At 38.3% G+C, this 21973-nt stretch overlaps 1 protein-coding gene and 1 long non-coding RNA gene across 4 annotated transcripts in view; one reads left to right on the forward strand and one right to left on the reverse strand.

The window, feature by feature from the left end:
* HDAC8 (histone deacetylase 8) overlaps nucleotides 1–21973 on the forward strand; it is a 126066-nt gene that overhangs the window by 36430 nt on the left and 67663 nt on the right. The window lies entirely within an intron of this gene.
* Nucleotides 19396–21973, reverse strand: part of LOC128645772 (uncharacterized) — an 87880-nt gene continuing 85302 nt past the window's right edge. Inside the window, exons 2-3 of the long non-coding RNA XR_008400141.1 lie at nucleotides 19785–19811; nucleotides 19396–19473 (exon numbers count right to left, since the gene is read on the reverse strand). This is a non-coding gene — a long non-coding RNA (uncharacterized LOC128645772). The remainder of the gene's footprint in view (nucleotides 19474–19784; nucleotides 19812–21973) is intronic.

Raw genomic sequence — 21973 nt, forward strand, 5'->3', positions numbered from 1 at the left:
AAGCTCTCAAAGGGTCTCTAAACAGGATATTTTGTTTATGTGGAAGAAGAGAGGATAGTTTAGAGTTAGGCAGGAAATAGTTGGAAAGCATGAGCCAGCATATGACCAGTTTAATTAAGGATGCCCAGTTGTACCATTGAATATTAGGACATTGCTATGTCTCCAGATGAAAATTAGCTTGTACGTAAGTTCTTATTCGTCAATGAGTAGTGTAAAGGGTACATTATTTTCGGATAACGGTCATTTTGAGGAGATGTATAGGGGAAGGGCATTCCAACCATGTAGCAAACCTTGGATACCAGTAATGGCTTTATCAATATTTAAGCTTTATAATTGGTGCGGGTTAATATGTAGTTCTGAGGAAAATGTGCAGTGTGTCATCAAAAATGAAAAGGAGAAGCAGATCACAGTTTTGGCAGGATAAAGTTAACCCCCTAAGGTCTGCACAGAAAAAAGTTAAAAAAACTTCAGAAAATGAGCTCCCCAAATTTAGAAATGATTTTGATCGTCTGAGAGCCTGCTGAGAATCAGGAGCAGAGCTCTAGTAAGTGCTAAAACCTGAGAGCTCCATTTTACTGTAAATGTGTAAAAGTGCCTAAAACTGTATGTATTATCTGGTGACTGTAACTATGTCCCCAGGGTATGTGAATCACGTGTAAATGTAATGCTAATAGCCGGTGGGATATGTGATTGCAAATACCTACTTACGTGTCAGCACTCACTTTACTGTCTTACCAAGATGTAGGGTTCCTGCTTTCAGTAGAAGAGTTTGTTCTGTGTAGTATGCACTGACACATGATCTGGATCAGGAGCAGGATGAATTCCAGCGACACCTGAGGCAGGCTTTTGATAAACTCCCAGAAGGAGATTTACAGCCACATGTACTCCTGCATTCCCCTCTGTCTTATTCCTGGCTCTCTGATGGGGATAATGGGTCTCACATTGGTCTGAGAACACCTTTCAATTGACGTGTAGATCAGCATTTTAAGTTTCACCATCACTCTTTGCTGAAGGCAAAACATTAATTAAGGAATCATGATAAAGTGGGAGGGATAAAAGCTCTGTTGTGTTTTGCCTCCTGTTATAGGACTGGACTTTAATCCAACATGTGATAGCTTGTGGACTCTCACCAATAAGATCTCAGAGTCTGATGGATATTTAGCACTTTTCTATGTTATTCCTACCACAACTATTTCATCCTTGTCTAAAATAGTGTAGAGTTGACAGTTGAAATTCCTCCTGGATTCCTAGAGGCTTAAAGGGGCAGTCTACTTGATTTTATTTATTTATTTTTATTATTTTTTTTAAGAAGTTTTTATTTAAAGGACCAGTCAACACATTAGATTTGCATAATCAACAAATGCAAGATAACAAGACAATGCAATAGCACTTAGTCTGAACGTCAAATGAGTAGTAGATTTTTTTATAACAAATTTCAAAGTTATGTATATTTCCACTCCCCTTGTACCATGTGATAGCAATCAGCCAATCACAAATGCATATACGTATAGTCTGTGAATTCTTGCACATGCTCAGTAGGATCTGGTGACTCAAAAAGTGTAAATATAAAAGACTGTGCATATTTTTTTTAGTGGAAGTAAATTGGAAAGTTGTTTAAAATTACATGCTGTATCTGAATCATGAAAATTTAATTTAACCTGAGTGTCCCTTTAAATAAGATATTCTCAGTTACATAAATAGTATAAGAGATATACTCGGAGCACGCAGGCTCCTAATATGAATACAAACAGAAGGTCCAAACAGTTTCAACATTTCATATTAGAGTATATGTATAAAATGGAAGGTAGGTATAAGATAGTTCTTATCTCTAGAAGGAATAAGTTGGGGTAGGGGAAGGGGGGAGGGAAGGGCGAGGTGGGGGGGGAGTAAAGGTGGGGGAAGAACTCTTACTCAGTAGAGAGACAAGGCGGTCATTTCTAATGTATCTCCGCCTCAGGTTTTGGGGACCAAGTAGTGTCGTAACGGGTTTGCCAGTCTGCCCACACCAATTCAAATAGGTCCGAGAAATTTAAAGAATAGAAAATGTTTTTCTTCATGTTATAAATAAATGCCATATAATTTAAAATATATGACCATTTTGGGGGAGTGTTGGACTTCCATGCTTTAGCTATAGCTGTTTTAGTAGCTGTAAGTAAGTAGATAGCTAAGTAGGCTTGGTGTTTAGGTAATTTAAGAATGCCAATGTGAAGGAGGGCATTAGAGGGTTTCATGGGGAGTGCTATACCTAATCCCGCTAATGTCCGAAAACAGGTGTTCCATAAGGGTCTCAGCTTGGGGCAATCCCACCATATGTGTAGAGTCTCCTTTGTTACCACAGTTACGCCAGCACAAGGGAGATGAAGTGTTAAACATTTTACTAAGTCTAGCGGGGGTAAGGTACCAATGTTTCAGTATTTTATAATACGTTTCAAAGAGAGTAACACAATGTAATGCTTTTTTGGTAAGGGAGATAACATGTTGCCATGTCTGTGGTGTTACAGTCATGTGTAATAGAGATTCCCATTTAAGCAGATGTGGGAGCTTATTCTCGGAGTCTGCGTTCCCTATCAGGGTGTAGTGTGTGGAAAGGGGTCTGTGTAATTTGCATCCTTGTTGCCAAATCGTTTCCCACAGTGTTCTAGGTCGATATAGTTCAGGTTTGAAGCCCCAACTGAGAAGGAAACTCTTCATTCTTGTGTATTCGAAAGTCATGTGCCTGGGTAAGCTAGTGTCAGCTTTTATTTCTGAAAGTGTAATGAAGCGTGGAGTTGGGGAAGTAACCCAGAGATACTTGATTTTATTTTATTGTTTAAAAAGATAGATAACACATTTTCTACCTATTCCCCAACTTTGCATAACCAACATTGTTATATTAATATACTTTATAACCTCTATGTTTGCCTGTTTATAAGCTCCTGCAGGCCTCCTCTTATCAGTCCTTTTTATTAGCTTTTTAAATATTGGACAACAGCCAGACAGTGCTAATTCATTTGTGCCAAATTGATAACGTACTTATTCCCGTGGAAAATAATGGTTATACAAGAACCTGAACTGATTGGCTAAAATGCAAGATTGTAAAAAGCTCTAAGATATGGGACAGTCTGTAAGGGCTTAGATACAGGTAATCATAGAGTTAAAAAGTGTATTAACATCTTGACCCAATAGGACATATATATATTTATATATGTCATGCAGTATGAAGCTCATTGTAACGCATAGTGTGTGTGTGTGTGTGTGTATATATATATATATATATATATATATGTCGCCGGGAGCTCCAGAACATGACAGCCAAAAGATGGTCTTCCTGAGCTGCAGGCATCTGTCTGCATATGGAAACAGAGCACAATCGGTGATCTGATTCCATATGAGGGTAGATGCCAGATTGTTACAGACGGGGACACTTTGTGTGTTACCGTCTGTAACGATAATCTGCTGGTGTCAGTGGGAGGCGTGCAGGTGGGCAGCCTAGCGGCGGAGGGAGAAGGGAGTGGGAAGAAGTGGGATGGACCTTGCATTGCAGAAAAAAATGAGGGGAGAGGGTAGGATGGAGAGCTTCACTACGGAAAAAAAGTGAAATAGGGGGGGTGGGGGGCCCTAACTAACTACACTACAGAAAAATGAAGAAGAAAAAAAAAATATATGTACATATTAGGTATTTGCACACAGCTGCCAGTACCAAAGATGGCCACCATTAGTGGGAGAGGGAGGGTTATAGAGCTATTTAAAGGGGGATCAGGGATGTTGGAGGGTTGAGGAGGATCACTACACTGCAGAAAAATAAATAAATAAAAAAACAACAACCCTAAACTGCATACTGGCATAGTGCCAGGACTTAAGATGGTGGGGGGATGAGTGAAGGGGGGAGTGTCAGGTGGGAGGTTAATCTCCATACTACAAGCTACCTGATCAACCCCTTCACTATCGGGAATAATAGAAGTGTGGTGTGCAGCTGCAATTAACAGCCTTCTAATTACCAAAAACCAATAGCAAAGCTGTTTCCGAACAAAGGGGACCCCAGAGAAGCTTTTATAATAATTTGTGTCATGATTGCACAAGCGGTAATTAATTTCAGTGAGAAACCCAAAGTTGTGAAAAAGTAAAAAAAAAAATATGACTGCATTTGGTTGTGAAATGGTGGCATGAAATATACCAAAATGGGCTTATATCAACACCTTGGGTTGTCTACTTAAAAATATATGTATAGTTTTAACAGGTAAATAAAAAATAAATAAGGCTCTATTTCTGTTTAAATGGAGTGATAGAAAAAATTTCTCCTGTATTTTGGGCAAGTTCTTCTCTGAAATTCCCAGTAGCAAAGGGTGGTTAATGGGTAATAAAGGGATTATCTATCTTTTTAAACAATAACAATTTTCAAGTAGATTGTCCCTTTAAACCGTGACAATTCATAAGCTAGACAAAGGTCCCTCTTTTGTGAACATGAACGACCAATTTCTTTAAACCATAAAGATGTAACACTATATACTAATGTTTTAGACACAAAGGGGTTGATTTATCAAAGGCTTTCGCCAGCCTTCAACCCCCTACGACTGCAGGTTCTCACAAGAGAACATGCAGATCGTATTTAACAAGCAGCGGTCATCAGACCGCAGCTTTCCTAACCTTTCGCCACCTCTTATGTGGCGAATTTCAATCTCCCCGGTCTCGTTCGACCAGGGAGATTGACAGCTCCTGCCCGCACATGATTGGCTGTGCACGGGCAGGGGGCGGGATTGCACGCAAGCGCAAAATAGTGCTCATGTGCAATGTTGAAATCTGGCAGCGGAATTAAGTTTGCCAGAGGTGTGCTGCGGCGGACAGGGGCTCATATGTGCTCCCCCTGTCCGCGACAGCTTGATAAATCGACCCCAAAGTCTATCTTTTAAAAAAAAAAAAATAGATAAGGTCCAGATAGCACTCACAGATTACTTCATATGTTTATTCAATTTTCCAGAAAAGGCAAGCCTTTGACTGTCACTTCCCTTGACCTGGATAGGACTAAAATGAACCAATGGTTTAAGCATGAACATGTGGGAAGTGTTGAAAGGATTTGTACTTCCCGATTCCTTTCTTTGAGCAACAGCTTATCATTAATCTGCCCCAACAGCCAGAGTCTTGGGTGTAGACCTAGAATTGTAATCTCAAATGGCACCATGCAGTTTACTATGATCTTTGAGGTTTTTAGGTAAAATAATGCTATTAAATGGGTATCTTTGTTTTGCACATCTAAGAAATTGCAAGGTTTATATGTGAGTACATAAAGTCCTTTGGTAAATTATTTTATTTTCAGCAAAAATATTGTAAAGCAAAAAACTACACCTGAGCCTTCTCACTTAAAATTAACTTCTCTTTCCTATGGCAATGTGTCCACAACGTCATTCCAATTGTTAGTGGGATATTCAACTTCTGGCCAGCGTGAGGGGGCAAAGAGCACCCCAGCAAAGCTGTTAAGTGTGTAACTTCCCTTACCCTTAATCCCCAGTCATTCTCTTTGCCTCTGTCAATGGAGGATGTGCGAAGTTGGTGTCTGAAGATATTTAATCCTTTTATTGGTACTTTTCCCTGCAAGCAAGGATTGGGGTCTAGCTGTGTCCATGTCAATCTCTTTTAGTAAGAGTGGTGGTGGCTTTTAGCAGTTAAAAGGCAGTGAGGTAGTCTTTGCTTTACTTTTAACACTTTGCTACCCCTTTGCAGAAAGCCAGAGTTAGTTACTCTGTTCTTTCTTTTTTTCCTACTGGTTTATGACCGGGAGTGGAGTGCCTGTCACACCTAAGTAGTGGTAATCTTTCCTGCAGGATCTAAGCTAAGTGCCTTTTCCTTCTAGATACTGAAGGATAGCAGCACTTAAGAGGCTAATCCTCATATGGATCCATTTTGGGGCAAAGTTATCCTTTTTAGTTAAGGATACATCTTATGGACAAATCTATTTACATTATGTGCTAAAAATAAAGGTTCACTGTAAGAGACTTAAGGATATTTCAGAGTTCACTTGGCTGAGGGGTTAAAGGGTTTTCCTTAATTGTTAGAACATAGGCATATAATAGACATTGACTTTGACACTTGATTACGTTACAGACATGTTTGGATATATCAGTTCAGAGGGACTATAATAACGGTTTTGCTTTGAGACGTTTTTACTATTTTCGCGCACTTTTTATTTAATTTTCTGATTCGCTCACATGACGCCCGCACTTCCGCTGAACCGGAGCGGAGCTTAGTGAGACTGTAATGCGTAGGAAGTGTCTCGCATTGAGTATAAGTGTCGGCTTTGAGACTTTAAATTTTCTCATCAAGTGGATCGTTTTGTCAAGAGGAGAGGATCTCTGCAGGAGAGTCTGGCTTCCTCTTCCTAGTGGGGTGTCTATCCTGTCCAGTAGGAGCCTCATGCAATCTGAGGTTGCTTTTAGGGGTTTATTTTATTTTCATATCTGTATGCTAATAATAAAAATCTCTAATAAAATTTGAGAATAATTTTATTTTTCACTAATTTGATTAATTTAGAAATTGAATTCTGTAGATATGGATTCAGAATTAGATCAGTCTATGTCTGTGGATAAATGCTTACTATGTTTAGAGGCTCAAATTGTTTTGCCAGTGCAATTTTGTTCCTCATGCTTAGCTAAAACTTTCAAATTTAAAGACTAATTACTCCCTTCTGAGCCAAGTGTCTCTCAGGATAATGCTGTGTGTGACATGCTTTCTCCTCAAACGTCCCAAGCCTTAATTGTTTCTCATACTGTGCCTTTGTGTCCTCTCAACCCTTGGTAGTGTTTATTTACCTGGGCATTTTGCAGCTCAGATTACTTCTGCAGTATCTGCGGCTTTGTCAGCATTCCCTTCTTCTGGTAAGCGTAAGAGGAAATCTAAACATTTGTCTGTTAGCAAGGTTTCTGACTATAAAACTGTGCTGGTCAACCTTTCTCAGATGTCTGACGAGGACGATACTTCAGTAGCTTCTGAAGGTGAAATCTCAGAATGAAATCTCAGAATCTGATACTATGGGAGAAAAATCTTGTGAATCTGAAGAAGTTAATTTCAGATGTAAGCTTGAACATCTCCGTTTACTACTGAAGGAGGTGCTAGCTACTTTGGATGACTCTAAACCTTCGGTTGCTGTAAACCCTAAAAAGTCTTCTAAACTTAACAGAGTTTATGATTCTCCCTCTTCTGAGGATGTTTTTCCTGTTCCAGACAAAATGTCTGAAATTTATAGCTCAGGAAAGGGATAAGCCAGGTGTTCCCTTCCCCTGTTTTTAAAAAGATGTTTCCTGTTGCTGACTCCATTCGTGACTCATGGCGCACTGTACCTAAAGTAGAAGGAGCCATTTCTACTCTTTCTAAAATAACTACTATTCCTATAGAGGATAGTTGTTCTTTTAAGGATCCTATGGGTAAGAAGCTAGAGGTTTACTTAAAGAAGATGTACATCCATCAAGGACTACAGTGGCAACCTGCGGCAAGTATTGCTATGGTTGCGAGAGCAGCATCTTACTGGTGTGATGCCCTGTCTGATTTGATATCAGAGGAGACTACAATTGAGGAGATCCAAGATAGGATCAAGGCTCTTAAATTAGCCAATACTTTTATCTGCGATGCCAACATGCAGGTAATCAGACTGGGAGCTAAGTTGTCTAGCTTCACTGTCCTAGCTCGTAGAGCTCTGTGGTTAAAATCTTGGTGGGCTGATGTTTCTTCAAAGGGCAAACTTTTGGCTTTACCTTATAAGGGTAAAACCCTGTTTGGGCCTGGTCTGGCGGAAATCATTTTAGAGATTACGGGTGGAAAAGTATCTTTCCTACCTCAGGACAAGAAGAATAGATCTAAGGGTCAATAGACTTCTAATTTCCGTTCCTTTCGCATTTTTAAAGGAAATAAGTCCTCCTCTTCCAAACCAGACCAATACAGGTCCACTTGGAAATCCAGCCAGCCCTGGAACAAGGGAAAGCAAAACAAAAAGCCTTCCGCTGACTCTAAATCAGCATGAAGGGTCCGCCCGTGATCTGATTTTGGCTTTCTCTTTTTCGACAGGCTTGGATACGCAATGTCCCAGATCCATAAGCTGTGGACATAGTATCCCAGGGTTACAAAATAGGATTCAAGTCTTGCCCTCCAAGGGGCAGATTTCTCCTGTCAAGACTATCCTCAAACCAGGTAAAGAGGGAGGCCTTCTTAAATTGCGTAAAGGACCTATCCTCCATGTGTCTTATTGTACCAGTCCCTCTAGAGGAACAAGGTCTAGGATTCTATTCAAATCTATTCGGGATTCCCAAAAAGGAGGGAACTTTTTGTCCCATGCTAGATCTAAAGTGTCTCAACAAATTCCTCAGGGTTCCGTCCTTCAAGATGGAGACTATTCGTTCCATTCTTCCATTGGTTCAATAAGGTCAGTTCATGACGACCATAGACCTAAAGGACGCGTATTTACACGTTCCCATTCACAGGGATCACTACCAGTTTCTAAGGTTAGCCTTTCTAGACAAGCATTTCCAGTTTATTACCCTTCTGTTTGGTCTTGCCACAGCTCCCAGAATATTCACAAAGGTTCTGGGAGCCCTATTGGCAGTGATGATATACCAGGGAATTGCTGTGGCGCCTTATCTAGACGACATCTTGGTTCAGGTGTCATCTGTTCAACTAGCAAAATCTCATACAGAGATGTTGTTGTCTTTTCTACGTCCCCACGGGTGGAAGGTGAATCTGGAAAATAGTTCTCTAGTTCCAACTACTAGAGTGTGTTTCCTAGGAACAATCATAGATTCACTGTCCAAACTTCTTGCTTCTTGCCTTTCCCTCCAGTCTGCTTTTCGTCCGTCCGTGGCTCAATGCATGGAGGTGATTGGTCTGATGGTGGCTTCCATGGACATCATTCATTTTGCTCAGTTCCATCTGCGACAGTTGCATGCTCTGTCAATGAAACAGAGACCATTCAGATTTATCGCTGACAAGAGAATCTCTCTCATGGTGGATTTCACAGGAACACTTGCTTGCTTCCTGAGACCTTCCTGGGTGATTGTGACTACGGACTTGGGAGCTGTTTGGGGTTCTCTGAAAGCTCAGGGCCTGTGGTCTTGGGAAGAGTCTTCTCTTCCCATAAACATCCTGTAGTTGAGAGCAATTTTCAATGCCTTGACAGCTTGGCCTCTATTATCTTTAGTCCGGTTTTTCAGATTCCAATCGGGTAACATAACCTCAGTGGCTTACATCAACCACCAGGGAGGAACTCGGAGTTCCTTGGCCATGAAGGAGGTGACTCGCATTCTGCAGTGGGCGGAAGCTCACGATTGTCTCCTATCTGCCATCCACATTTCAGGAGTGGACAATTGGGAAGCGGATTTTCTGAGCAGACAGACTTTTCATCCCAGGGAGTGGTCTCTCCATCTGGAAGTGTTCTCCAGGATAACCCTCAGGTGTGGGGTTCCGGAGTTGGATCTGATGGCGTCTCGTTAAAATGCCAAGCTTTCAAAGTACGGTCCCTTGGGTTTTCGGGCTAGCATACCTGTTTTCTCTCCTTCAATGAGTCATTGCTCGTATCAAGCAGGAGAGAGCGTCTGTGATTCTAATACCTACTGCCTGGCTTTGCAGGATCTGGTTTGCTGATCTGGTAAAGATATCATCTCTTCCACCTTGGAGGTTACCTCTGAGGAAGGACCTTCTAATTCAGGGTCCATTCTTCCATCCAAATCTAGATTCTCTGAAGCTGACTGCTTGGAGATTGAACGCCTAGTCCTGTCTAGATGTGGTTTTTCGGAGACAGTCATTGATACTATGCTTCAGGCTCGTAAACCTGTTACTCGTAGGATTTACCATAAGATATGGCGTAAATACCTTTTTTGGTGTGAAGCTAAAGGTGCGGATTCCCCCGAATTTTATCTTTTCTTCTGGAGGGCCTGGAGAAAGGTTTGTACTCTGAAAGGTCAGATTTCTGCTCTGTCTATCCTTTTGCACAAACGTCTGGCAGAATTACCAGATGTTCAAGCTTTTGTTCAGGCCGTGGTCAGAATCAGGCCTGTCTATAAACCTGTTGCTCCTCCTTGGAGCCTTAATCTAGTTCTTAAAGTTTTGCAGCAGGCTCCGTTTGAGCCGATGCATCTTGTTGATATAAAATTGTTATCTTGGAAGATTTTGTTTCTCCTTGCTATTTCTTCCGCTCGCAGAGTTTCTGAGCTTTCAGCTCTGCAGTGTGATTTCCCATACCTTGTTTTTCATGCAGATAAGGTGGTCCTTCGTATTAAATTGGGGTTTCTCCCTAAGGTGGTGTCGGATCGAAACCTTAATCAGGAAATTGTTGTTCCTTCTTTTTGTCTTAATCCTTCTCATAAGGAATGTCTTTTGCATAACTTGGATGTTGTGCTTGCTCTAAAATTTTACTTACAAGCTACTAAAGATTTTCAGCAATCTTCTGCCCTGTTTGTTTTTTCTCTGGAAAGCGTAAGGGTCAGAAGGCCACTTCTACTACTCTTTCCCTCTGGTTAAAAAGTATGATGATTTGTTTTGCTTATGAGACTGCTGGACAGCAGCCTCCTGAGAGAATTACGGCTCATTCCACTTGGGCTGTCTCCTCTTCTTGGGCTTTCAAAAATTAAGCCTCTGTGGAACAGATTTGCAAGGTGGCAACATGGTCCATTTTGCATCCTTTTTTCAAATTCTACAAATTTGATACTTTTGCCTCGGCTGAGGCCTCTTTTGGGAGAAAGGTTCTTCAAGCGGTGGTGCCTTCTGTTTATGTCCTCCTGCCTTGTTCTCCCTCCCTGTTGTTTCGGTGTCTTCTAGCTTGGGTATTGGTTCCCACTAGTAATTAGAATGACGTTGTGGACTCTCCATGCCATAGGAAAGAAAACAAAATTTATGCTTACCTGATAAATTTATTTCCGGGCATGGAGAGTCCACGACCCCACCCTCTTTCCTCATTATAATTTGGCAGTTTTTTTGAGTAAACCTCAGGCACCTTTTCACCCTTGTGTTTCTTCTTTTTCTATTTTCCTTTGGCTAAATGACTGAGGATTATGGGTAAGGGAAGTTACCTTGACAGCTTTGCTGGGGTGCTCTTTGCCTCCTCCTGCTGGCCAGGAGTTGAATATCCCACTAGTAATTGGAATAACGTTGTGGACTCTCCATGCCCGGAAAGAAAGAAATTTATCAGGTAAGCATAAATTTTGTTTTTCCCTTAGATAAATTATTTACAAATGTCTCTACTGAAATCTATACCCTTAACGTCTGAGTCTTTTTACAAAAAATATAAGGAGATGAACTAGCTCTTGCATGCTGTTAAATACAAAGACATTACATCACCTTGTATTATAAAATATTTAAGGTTGCCATGCTCACCCATTGTTATGACCACATCAGGCACGGAGTAGATTCAAACTCTATTTCTCTTTTCAGTGATGTAGTGTCCTGATATTTGTAGTGTTCTATTCAGTCTTTTTTTACAATCCATCTAGACTACACTTTCTCTAGGCCAGGACACCAGCTCTATGTTTACTACAATTATGGAAGAGTCCAGTATATAGTATTCCACATGCGATATTCAAATGCAGATACCTGTTATTGTGCTGAGATTAATGTGTTAACCCCTTCACGCCCTTATGACGTTCCATACCATCCTAAGAGCACTGGGCTTTAACACCCTTAGAACGGCATGGAACTTCCTACCTTTTTTTGGGGACCTGCAGCCTCTTCCTTTTGTTTAATGGGAAATTGGAATGGGGGGGTGTAGCATTGTAGGCAGTCCCCCATGATCTGATACCGGCCTTGAAATCGTGATCACCTCTACATTTGGCGTGATTTAATTTGTCATAACTTTATTCTGATGGTAACCACTTGCCCCAGCATGAAAGGGTTAAAGAAAATGTTCTCTGTGTCATTAGTATGACTATTTCCTACAGTCCATGGTTCACAAATCTACTGTGTCAGTGCAGGCACCCTGTGACTCTTTCCTTCACGTTTGTTGTTAGATTGGTAACAGGGTTGGTTGTCTTATAATGTTACTCAGGTTATCTTGGGTCGTGTTATTTATGTATCCACTGCCTGATACTCTTCTCACAGTAACAGGTATAACAAAACTCTCAGCAACTGCTCCACACACTTCCTGGTTTCCCACCAATTGTTGCTCTCATAAGAACTTTTACTCAGGAGTAGTATGGATCATTGAAGCATATTCTTTTTTTTTTGGCTCACAAGCATAGTGGACTCAGCATGGTATGTAGACAAAGACACTGCACAGCGCCTCACAACTTCAGAGGTCTCACAAGTTAACTATCTGGATTTCAGCAAAGGATGAACTTTGTTTTGGTAAATCTGCATTTTGATTGGATGCTACTGGTAAACTGAGACTGGCAACTGAGATAGAAGTCAGGTGGGGGAATTGAGACCTCTATCATTTTCTAAGCCATTGGGAAAAGGGCTTTCATATATGTGCTAAACTAAGTGTCAGATATGTATACCAGAGGCAGCTCTATTCTATCTTTGGTTATCACAAATGAGAAATATTTTCTTGCATATTTTCTTTCTCTGCAGTCAAACTAGCACTAACCAGGGCATGGTCCAAAGGCTATTCTCCCACTTGAGAACCAATACTAGAAATACTGGTCTATATATGTAGCATAGAAAAGTTCTAATTTTCTATGATGCGTAAGAATTATTAGTTTTGTTAGTGATTTGGAATGATTGCTGTTAGCACTTTAACAGGAAAATAAAATATAAATATCCATTTTTGATAGGGAAGTAATTGTCCCTATCCCCCTAGGTTTTTCCCTTTTCTTCCCTCCTATGTCTAAAAAACAGATATGATAGAAGACGTGGCATTATTATGATAATATGGCAAGAAGGAGCCAAACAGAGAGAGGTTTTGCAATTGCTTTTAAAACTCTTATATTTTGTGATCATTTACCCCACTTATGTTACTGATGCATAGTGGTTAAAAGTTATACCAGGAGGGGGCGGAGCCAACAAGCAGAGCGATCAGACGTGCATCTCTAGAGCTCCTCAGATATAACTTTAAAAAATGACATTTATATTATCTAGGAGGGCTCTTCTTTATCTGTTATTTCGGATTTACATTGAAGCTACTTGGATGCTTAGGCACTGAAAGCACTAACTGTGAACTTCACGGATAAATAAAGCCTAAAGCTGGTGCCAATTTTCTATCTGCAGTGGCGCGAATCGCCATTTTTGATTCAGAATGGAGCCTTTAACTAGATGGGAGACTAGGATGGAACAATCGCTTCAAACCTGCTTTGGAGAGCTGAGGAGAGATCTGGCCGCCATGGTAGACAAATTGACAGCAATGTTACCCCGCCGGCCACTAGACCGAGAGGCATCGGAGCTTGTAATATACCCACCTCTGCAAAGCGCTATAGAGGCTACACCAAATCTTGCTGATGGGTTCACTCCTGACCCTGACATGGAAGCATAGCATAGAGGCTTACAGACGGTCTTGTTAGACCTAAGTTATCAGAGGCATTTCTCGGAGGCCACATCTAGCCGGATTGACAGGGGGCTTCAGCTTAGCCTCACGGAGCATTGTGAACGGCTCAACAGCCCCACAGAGACTTTGCGCATTCAGTCACCAACCGGGAGCTCCTGCGGCTCTGACCAGGTAAACAAAGGCTACCGGTCTATATATCTTACCCAAGGGAGTCTATTCTACATCTCTAGCAGGAAGGACATAACTTTTGAGGGCAATTACAAGGCGCTTTCTCGGAGCGCTATCAATACGACCGGTACTCCATTAAGAGCTCCGAGCAGATGTTTGAGGTGGCTGTGGGATCCAGGACTGTTTGACTTAGCAAACCTTCCGAGTCTGTGGTACCGATTTGGTGTGGGTTAACGTCCTTCAATGCACTGGCCCCTGAGAGAACTTATCTCTGACTTTGGTGACAAGTGTTTGCTGAAAACCGCTATCGGCAGTTAGACATGTGAAAGACTGTATTAACAAGCCTTTTAACGCTTCCTTTTAGCTACAACACTTTTTCCTGTAAACGCAGAGACATGGCTTACCAAGTTCCCTATGCCATAAGACCTAAACTAGCATTGCTATGTATACATGTGTTGCTTGTCTCATACTCTTAGTCCCTATAAAGTTAAGTTGTATGCACACATATGTCTATCTTTTCAGATATAACCCACATCTACATACATATACCTGTTATTTAAGCTGGGGTTCTTACAAACTCACAATACATAGACCTGAGACACCTCCTTTAAGCCTCACCTTCTCATAATATGTTAGGAAGAAGATAAATCTGACTGATCCTACACTCTGAACACCGCTGTTATGTTTGTTTGCCATGTATTTTGTTTGATTTACAAATTGCGGTTCCCGTATATTATGCTTTAGATGGTAAGCCATTACCATGAAATGGCTCTGCTTTATGGTAATATATGTGAGTGTTTACCTCTATGTTCTGTTTGTTCTTATATTTGTTGCATGTATTCATTCAGTTGAAATAATGTTATCGCCTTTCCCCATATGCTTTTAGAACTTGAGAGTACCTATAATGGTTTAACATAACCCTGGGCTCTACTCCAGATTTAATACTATAACTGACTTACTAATCAGCTACAGCTAAAAACTCTGAAAATCTGCTCCCCACACTAAGTTTATTTATAGCAGACCGTATCTTCTAAGCTCAACTTACCCACTCTATCTAGCTTCATGGGCCAACATAATACTATACCTCTATTTGGTCACAGAGGCCCCACAACTAAAAGTATATAATTCCCCTATGGTCTTCTAAGGTCTCACAAAAGCGAGACTTTTCTATTATAAATATCCCATAATATGATGCACTCCCTCATCCCTAGTCTGATATGCTCTCTTACTGACTTATAACCAGATAGGTCTACTAGTTATTCTATAATTATTTGGTATTAATTGTTATGACCACATATGTTAAAGTCCCTAAATGGATACTCAGCATGATTATTGTTACTAGCATAGACATCAGTTAGGTTATTAATTAATTTACTCCAGACAGCGGATCCGTTCTGGTAATGCAGCTACTGTATATAAGCGACAAGTACACCAAGAAATATCTGTATGCACTCCTAGCTGTTTATACAACCTAATATTTTTTTTAAAATATACATGTATCCCATTGCAGTATCTGGGGAGCTTAGTTTCAACTTCTACGTAACAGGCGGAGCCCTTATGCGTTTTATTGCTCATTTGGTTGCTTACACACTTTTTCTAATGTAACACGAGACTCCACTATATGTGCAGGGGTTTATCACTATGCTATCTAGCAGACTCTGGGGATGACTGTCTTTTTGTTTTACCTCAAAGTTATCTATAGAGCCTGGGTCCACCTATTATTATGGAAATATAGCTGGACAATATGTATGTTAACACTAGATACCATTTGAAATCTCTGAATTGCTAGTCTCCCTAACACTCTTATTTAGTTCCTGAACATGGCTCTATTCACGACCAAGACAAGAACACTCACTTCGAATCACCAGGTTTAATGATATATACTCCTCCCCCTATCCTTTGCCGTTCATTTATCTTCACTCCATGTAATGGTTTGACCCGCTACATAATGTTATTAAATAGTATATACAATGAAAAAGAGTAAAACATATCTTAGTTCTCCTCCCTTAAATATAAATATACTTTCGAAAAAGAAGATATTCTTACCGGTTCTTTACCCAACATTTAGTGACCTAAAGGTCCCACTTGTCTGGCATCCCAATTGGCTCCCCCCCCTCCCCCCCCCTCCTTCCCCTTTTATCTAAATTAGAGCGGCTCCTGCCCGCTGCATTTCCCTTCCCCCCCAAAAAAATCATAATGCCAACTCCCCTTTATTGCCCCATTCATACTTGAATAAACTATTGTATGTCTACCACCACAATAGGGGGACCATCAGCATTCCTTTTCATACTATAAAATCGAGGTTTTGTAACGTATTATGCAGAATTCTTATAGACATACTGGTTTGATTTACTCTGGACTCTTACTTCCACTGACTGGCTCCTTTCTGTGCAATGATATATCCTTTTACAGACAGGTGGAGTAATAGTTTTAAGCCATGCATTACATAAGCACAGTGTTCTTACCGTTTCAATTCTTCATAGGATATATTAGTATGGCACAGCCTTTCCACTATAAATATATGCTAAAATTGTATGTCCAAACTATAACTATTCTGTTGTTACTATCTACTAGTGATTCTGTTTGTAACATTTTCTAAAAAACCTCAATAAAAAATGTTTTGCAAAAAAAAAAAAAAAAAGTTATACCAGGAACACTGTTCTTTAGATGCACATATACAAAATTCCTCTTGTTCTTTATATGGAATATCAAGTTAAACCTCTGCAGTTTATAAGAACCTAGATTACTGGAATTAGTTTATCTATGTAAGGTTCTTTATTTACATATGCTTATTATAATTTGTGTCTAAGTATTGGTTAAATGATACGGACTAATCATATATATCAGAATATTCAAATAGCTCTACATGCCCCTTAGAATTGTCATCTAGAGACATAAATTATATCCATGGAGAACTCTTGTCAACTTTAACGCTTGAGAACCTGAGCAATTATTCTTTGTGCACTAAGAGATTATCTATACATTTCTTGTTGTACATCTATAAACTGTTTTTTAAACTTAAAAAAATACAAACTACTTTCTACTTTAATTAGAATTTTATTAATCACTCAGTAAACGTGATGGCATCAGGTGAGGATGTTTGTTTGGCCAGGGAGGGAAATCATGAGATCAAGGAGATAAAGCAGGACGTATTTAGGGATATTTCACATTGGACAAATATATCAGAGAGAGGGGTAGCTTTAGTTGTTCTTTTAGTTAAAAAACTCTTCCTCCTCCCTTTGTTCTTCCTCCCGCCGTCTCTGTATTTCTAGATCTCTTTTTATCCAGTATTCCAGGAGTTTCCATGTTTTTTTCTCTGTGCCATCTGTCTGTGTACCTTGTTCTTTGGTTTCAATTTTAGCTATTTTAAAACATAAATTTTTTTAAATTAGGACATTGTTATATGTATAATATGGAAAATCATAAATAGCAATTTTGTTTAACCCTGCATTATGGATTGTAGTTTAATGTTTATATTTGTAAATTCTAATAATCCAGAACAATTCCTGCTGTAAAAGGTTAAAGGGACATGAAGCCCAATTTTTTATTTAGTGATTAAGAAAGAGCATGTCATTTTAAACAACTTTCTAATTTACTTCTATTATCTAATTTGCTTCATTCTCTTGATATCACTTGCTGAAAAGCATATCTAGATATGCTCATTAGCTGCTGATTGGTTGCTGCACATAAAGGCCTTGTGTGATTGGCTCACACATGTGCATTGCTATTTCTTCAACAAAGGATATCTAAAGAATTGAGCAAATTAGATAATAGAAGTAAATTGGAAAGTTGTTTAAAATTGCATGCCCTATCTGAATCATGAAAGTTTAATTTTGACTAGACTGTCCCTTTAATAATGATTGTAGCTATATTATGGTTTATTTGTAGGTTTATATAGCATGCTTTACTGTCTGATCAGCAATACTGCTATATTAATATAAAAGTAGGTGACAATGTCTATAACATTAATGATAATGAATTGCCTACCTAGTGTTAGGTGCTTATCAAGTATTTTTCATTGTGTGTATAGTGAGACGTTTCCATTACTGTTAATAAATAAATTCCATACTGTGCTGAGTGATCCTGTCTTTATACCTATGTGTTCTATATAATTGTATTTCTATCACTTGTCCTATGGCCCAATATAATTCCCTGTAGATTATATTTTTATTGCACCAGTGTATCCTTTCTTATCTTATCCATTTCCTTATCTACTTCTTTCCCCTTTAGTCTTTTTTTTCTATTCTATAACATTCTCTATATCTTTTTATTTACTGTTCTTGTTTCCTTTTAAAATATGTTTCTTGATTCCTATTGTCTTTTCTTACCGTCTACTGAGTTTTTATCCTTGATCATTTGCTCCTTTACATCCACCACTTTCTCTTCCTCCTTCTGCTCCACATCTTTTTCCTCCCTCTTCCTCCTCTTTCTGTCCTGCTTTTTCTCCTTCTTTCTCCTCTTCTCCTTTTTAATAGAAGCTTCAAAAGAAATATAAAAATAAATTGCATATCCTTGTATTGTTATACATTATATATATATATATATATATATATATATATATATATATATTTATAGTCTCTTAATTGATACAATGCAAACAGTTCTTCCTAACTCTTCTCTATTTGCTTTATAAAAACTGAAATCTCCTAGTGTTCCATAGCATCCTTATAATTATGCTATTGTGCTAACCCCTAGTCTTGCTCCATACAATCCCATACAACCCATAAAAAAATCCTATTTCATCCTTACTAATGAGTTACTTTGTCCTTATATAACCAGCATGTAAATGTTCTTACCTTTCCTGATGATTGGGATCATTTTAGGCTGTTCCTCATCATCAAGCTTTGGTTTTCTTTAAAAAAAAAAAAGGGGGGGGGAACAATATTAAAACTATAAAAAAAAATCCATAACATTAGCCATTAATGAGTTTTTAGAGAAGTATAATCTATGGCAATGTTCCTTTTATATGATTATATTCTGACTATATAATATTATTAGTAAATGTGTCGTTTCCACTAAGTCAGAATTCAGTTGTTAAATTCATCTTGTTTTACCCAGAATCTGTAGCGCCAATAATTTATTTTACACCTACAAAAATTACCTAGGAAAGCTCTACTGAATAAATTAATTCCTAAAGTAAATAATTAATAAATGTAATTTAAAATGTCAAATAATTCCCTGTCTTCATTACACTGTGATTGTCAAAGAATTAATTAAATAAATATAAACATAACAAAAAAGAATGTGACACTACAACCTGGGAAAGGTTTTAAACCCTTGTGTTTGTGTGTTAAGTTTGTGCCCGTTAGTCACTGGGGGTGTCGGCTTGTTTTGTGGAAAATGTAACAGATAAAATCAAAGGAGGAAAATACATTGGTCCAGTCCCTATTGCTATTGTAAGCTGTGTAAACTGGCGGTAACAAAAAGTATCTCCATTAACAGTTGACATAGTTTACAACAGAAATAGAGACCAGGCCATTGTGTTATATATATATAAAATTAGATCTGTTATGTTTTCTGTAGGCAACAAAACAACGTATGTAAATGGTGTATAGACCTCAGGAGCAGCAACAGCTATAATGAGCAGCAAATTTTATGTTAAAGTGGATCTAAATATGATTTTACATGATAGAAAATAGTGGCACAATCATTAAATGCAGTAAAAGATGTCAAAGCTTTTCTGTTGTCTTGTGAGTTTTGTGGGTTGCACAGATGTTTAATAAACAAATATAAATATCTAAAGAACATGGCTAAAATGTATAGACAACTTTATTAGGGGAGGCAGCTCCCTGTAACTTACCGGATGTGCTTCCATAGTGCCCATCCTCCAATTATAACAATTATCAGGGAAATTACGCCCAGAATAGCAAAGGCGTATACTGTAGAGAAACATAAAATAGCACATTATTATTATTTACACTACAGACTTCAGCAGGATAACAGGTTGGCAACACTGATTATATAAAATATGTACAAGTGGGTCCTGACCAGCAGTTGCTTCAGTATAACAAAGTGTTCAGTAAGATTAAATGGCTTAGGGTGAGATTATAAATAAAGGTGCTAAGGGGGAAGCTTTTAGCATTTCTGTTTAGAGTGTAGGTCATTTTGAAGCTTTGAGTGTTTATTTAGTGACCTTATCTATTAAAATATTAAGTTCTGAAGGCTAAAAAAATAATAAAAATTGACTTACCTGAACGATTAAGACCAGCAAAAAACCCTGTAAAAATGACAATAAAAGTTAGAAGTATATAAAATATATGTTTGTTGTTCATTGTGTAAACTACTTTCTCTATTTAAGACTTATGAACTACAGTTTCTATGTGATATTTGTTGCTTAAGTGATGGGGTATTTGCATTGTATCCTTATCCTTACCATTTGCTATTGAATTGTAGAGGCTCTCACTGTTGAATGTGCTATCTTAAGAGATCAGTGGTCACTAACTGACCAGTGTGGTAAGTATGTTTAGTGATAACAAGGAGGGTTCATCCATTTCTGTTAGTGGCCATTGGACAGAAGACTAGGGAATTTTTTACATATATATATCTGTGACAACTCAAGAACTCGATAGAGTTTATGCAGGATACAAATATTTAAGGAGCAAATTAGTATATTTTAACTCAGCACTAATTCTGTGTGATACCCTGATCTGGGGACTGTGACAACCAAACCATGTTGTTCTGACAATCTCTATGATTTTCACCAGTCAAATATGGTTTCCATTGTGTTCATTAAGCTGATTATCTTACAATGAACCTAACTTACTTCCTTTGAAATGTAATTGAAATAGACAATGTGTACCATTTAGAATAGACATTTATCAATCTTATTTACAAAAATATATAAAATGAAAATCCTAACAGAGAAATTATTTCTCCAGACACCCTCTCTCTGCATTCTTACATAGAATAAAACACATTTTCATGTAATGACCACATCTGCAAAGCCAACACAATATAGATAATACACCATAATAGTTAATTAACCCTCTGCAGCTAAGAAACAAAAGTTTAACAGTACTGCCTATAGGAAGGGATTATCAATAACAACTCGTTAACAAAGTCATTAGTGAAGAAGAATATACACATAATTACCTTGTGGGGTGCTCACAGGTGTGCCCATGCCAGGTTGGCATATAACAAGAAATACATAAATCGCCAAGTAGAAACAAGCCATGTTAGCTGTAGTCCACTCTCAAAGAAAATGACTGTGCTGACTGGCTGTAGCTGGTATATTATAGTGTGTGATGTCACTGTTGTATTGTGTGAAGGCATTGTGCTATTGTGACATCATTAGCTCCTGGCTACATATGATCAATCTGATTCATACATTGATAATTATGACCTTGTGTTTTATAATACAGATTTGAACCCCACTGCTCCATAATAAATATATATATATATATATATATATATATATCATCTATACTTTGAGTGTTAGAAGAACTCATGCAATCTATACTTCATACAATTTTATATTTACTGTATTCAGCGATGAGGCATATGCTACACTATGTAGTGATCCTGAGCATCTTTACACTGGTAATAAACACACCACACTCTGTAACTAAGTTTTGCATCTGTATGTTGATGATTAACATGCTTCATTATTAAATAATAGTTCTTATAGTAATGATATTATTGCACTGTATATTAACAATGAGTATCTAAGCCAATGCTAATGACCACGATATGCTTTTTAATAAAAAATCTCTGCTTCTCACTCCGCAGTAATTTTCTTTATTCTCTCCCTAATATGTTCAGGCAATCTTTCCAAAACATCTGAATTTACATTGCCATCTATTGTAGATGAATTACTAAGGCTATGTGCTCTCCTTCATACTATAATTAATTTATTAGAATAAAATAGGCATTAGACAAATTTGTCTAATTTTCTCAAGTTTCTAGTATGTCTGCATTCCTCACCCTATTATTTTAAACAGTAAGAAAAATTTATTGCAGGTGTTTTCATACACTGGGTTTTCCGCTTCTATTACAAGTTGAAAGTAAATGCGTTCGCTTGAGCGCAATCGTGGTTTACGCTAGAATGATTTCCTGATTAACTGTTTAGCTAAACAAAACGTTGCACAAAACACGTCAAAAATACATTACAAAGTACACTTACTTATATTAACACAATCTAATAAAAATTATAAAAAAAAAAAAAATATTTCACAAAAAAGTTATACGGGCTCAAAGATATAAGGTCTCAGGTGTTAGAAAAAAAAGGCAAGCAAAGGGCTTTAACATAGAGAGTTTGTTTTTATGTATTTATATGTTTATATATGTATTTACAGACACATATAAACACATACATATGTACACACATCGGGGCCGATTTACCAATATCTGGCAGACATGATACGCTGTACCGTGTCATGT

Source organism: Bombina bombina, chromosome 1 (genome assembly GCF_027579735.1).
Source record: "Bombina bombina isolate aBomBom1 chromosome 1, aBomBom1.pri, whole genome shotgun sequence".
NCBI classification, from domain to species: domain Eukaryota; kingdom Metazoa; phylum Chordata; class Amphibia; order Anura; family Bombinatoridae; genus Bombina; species Bombina bombina.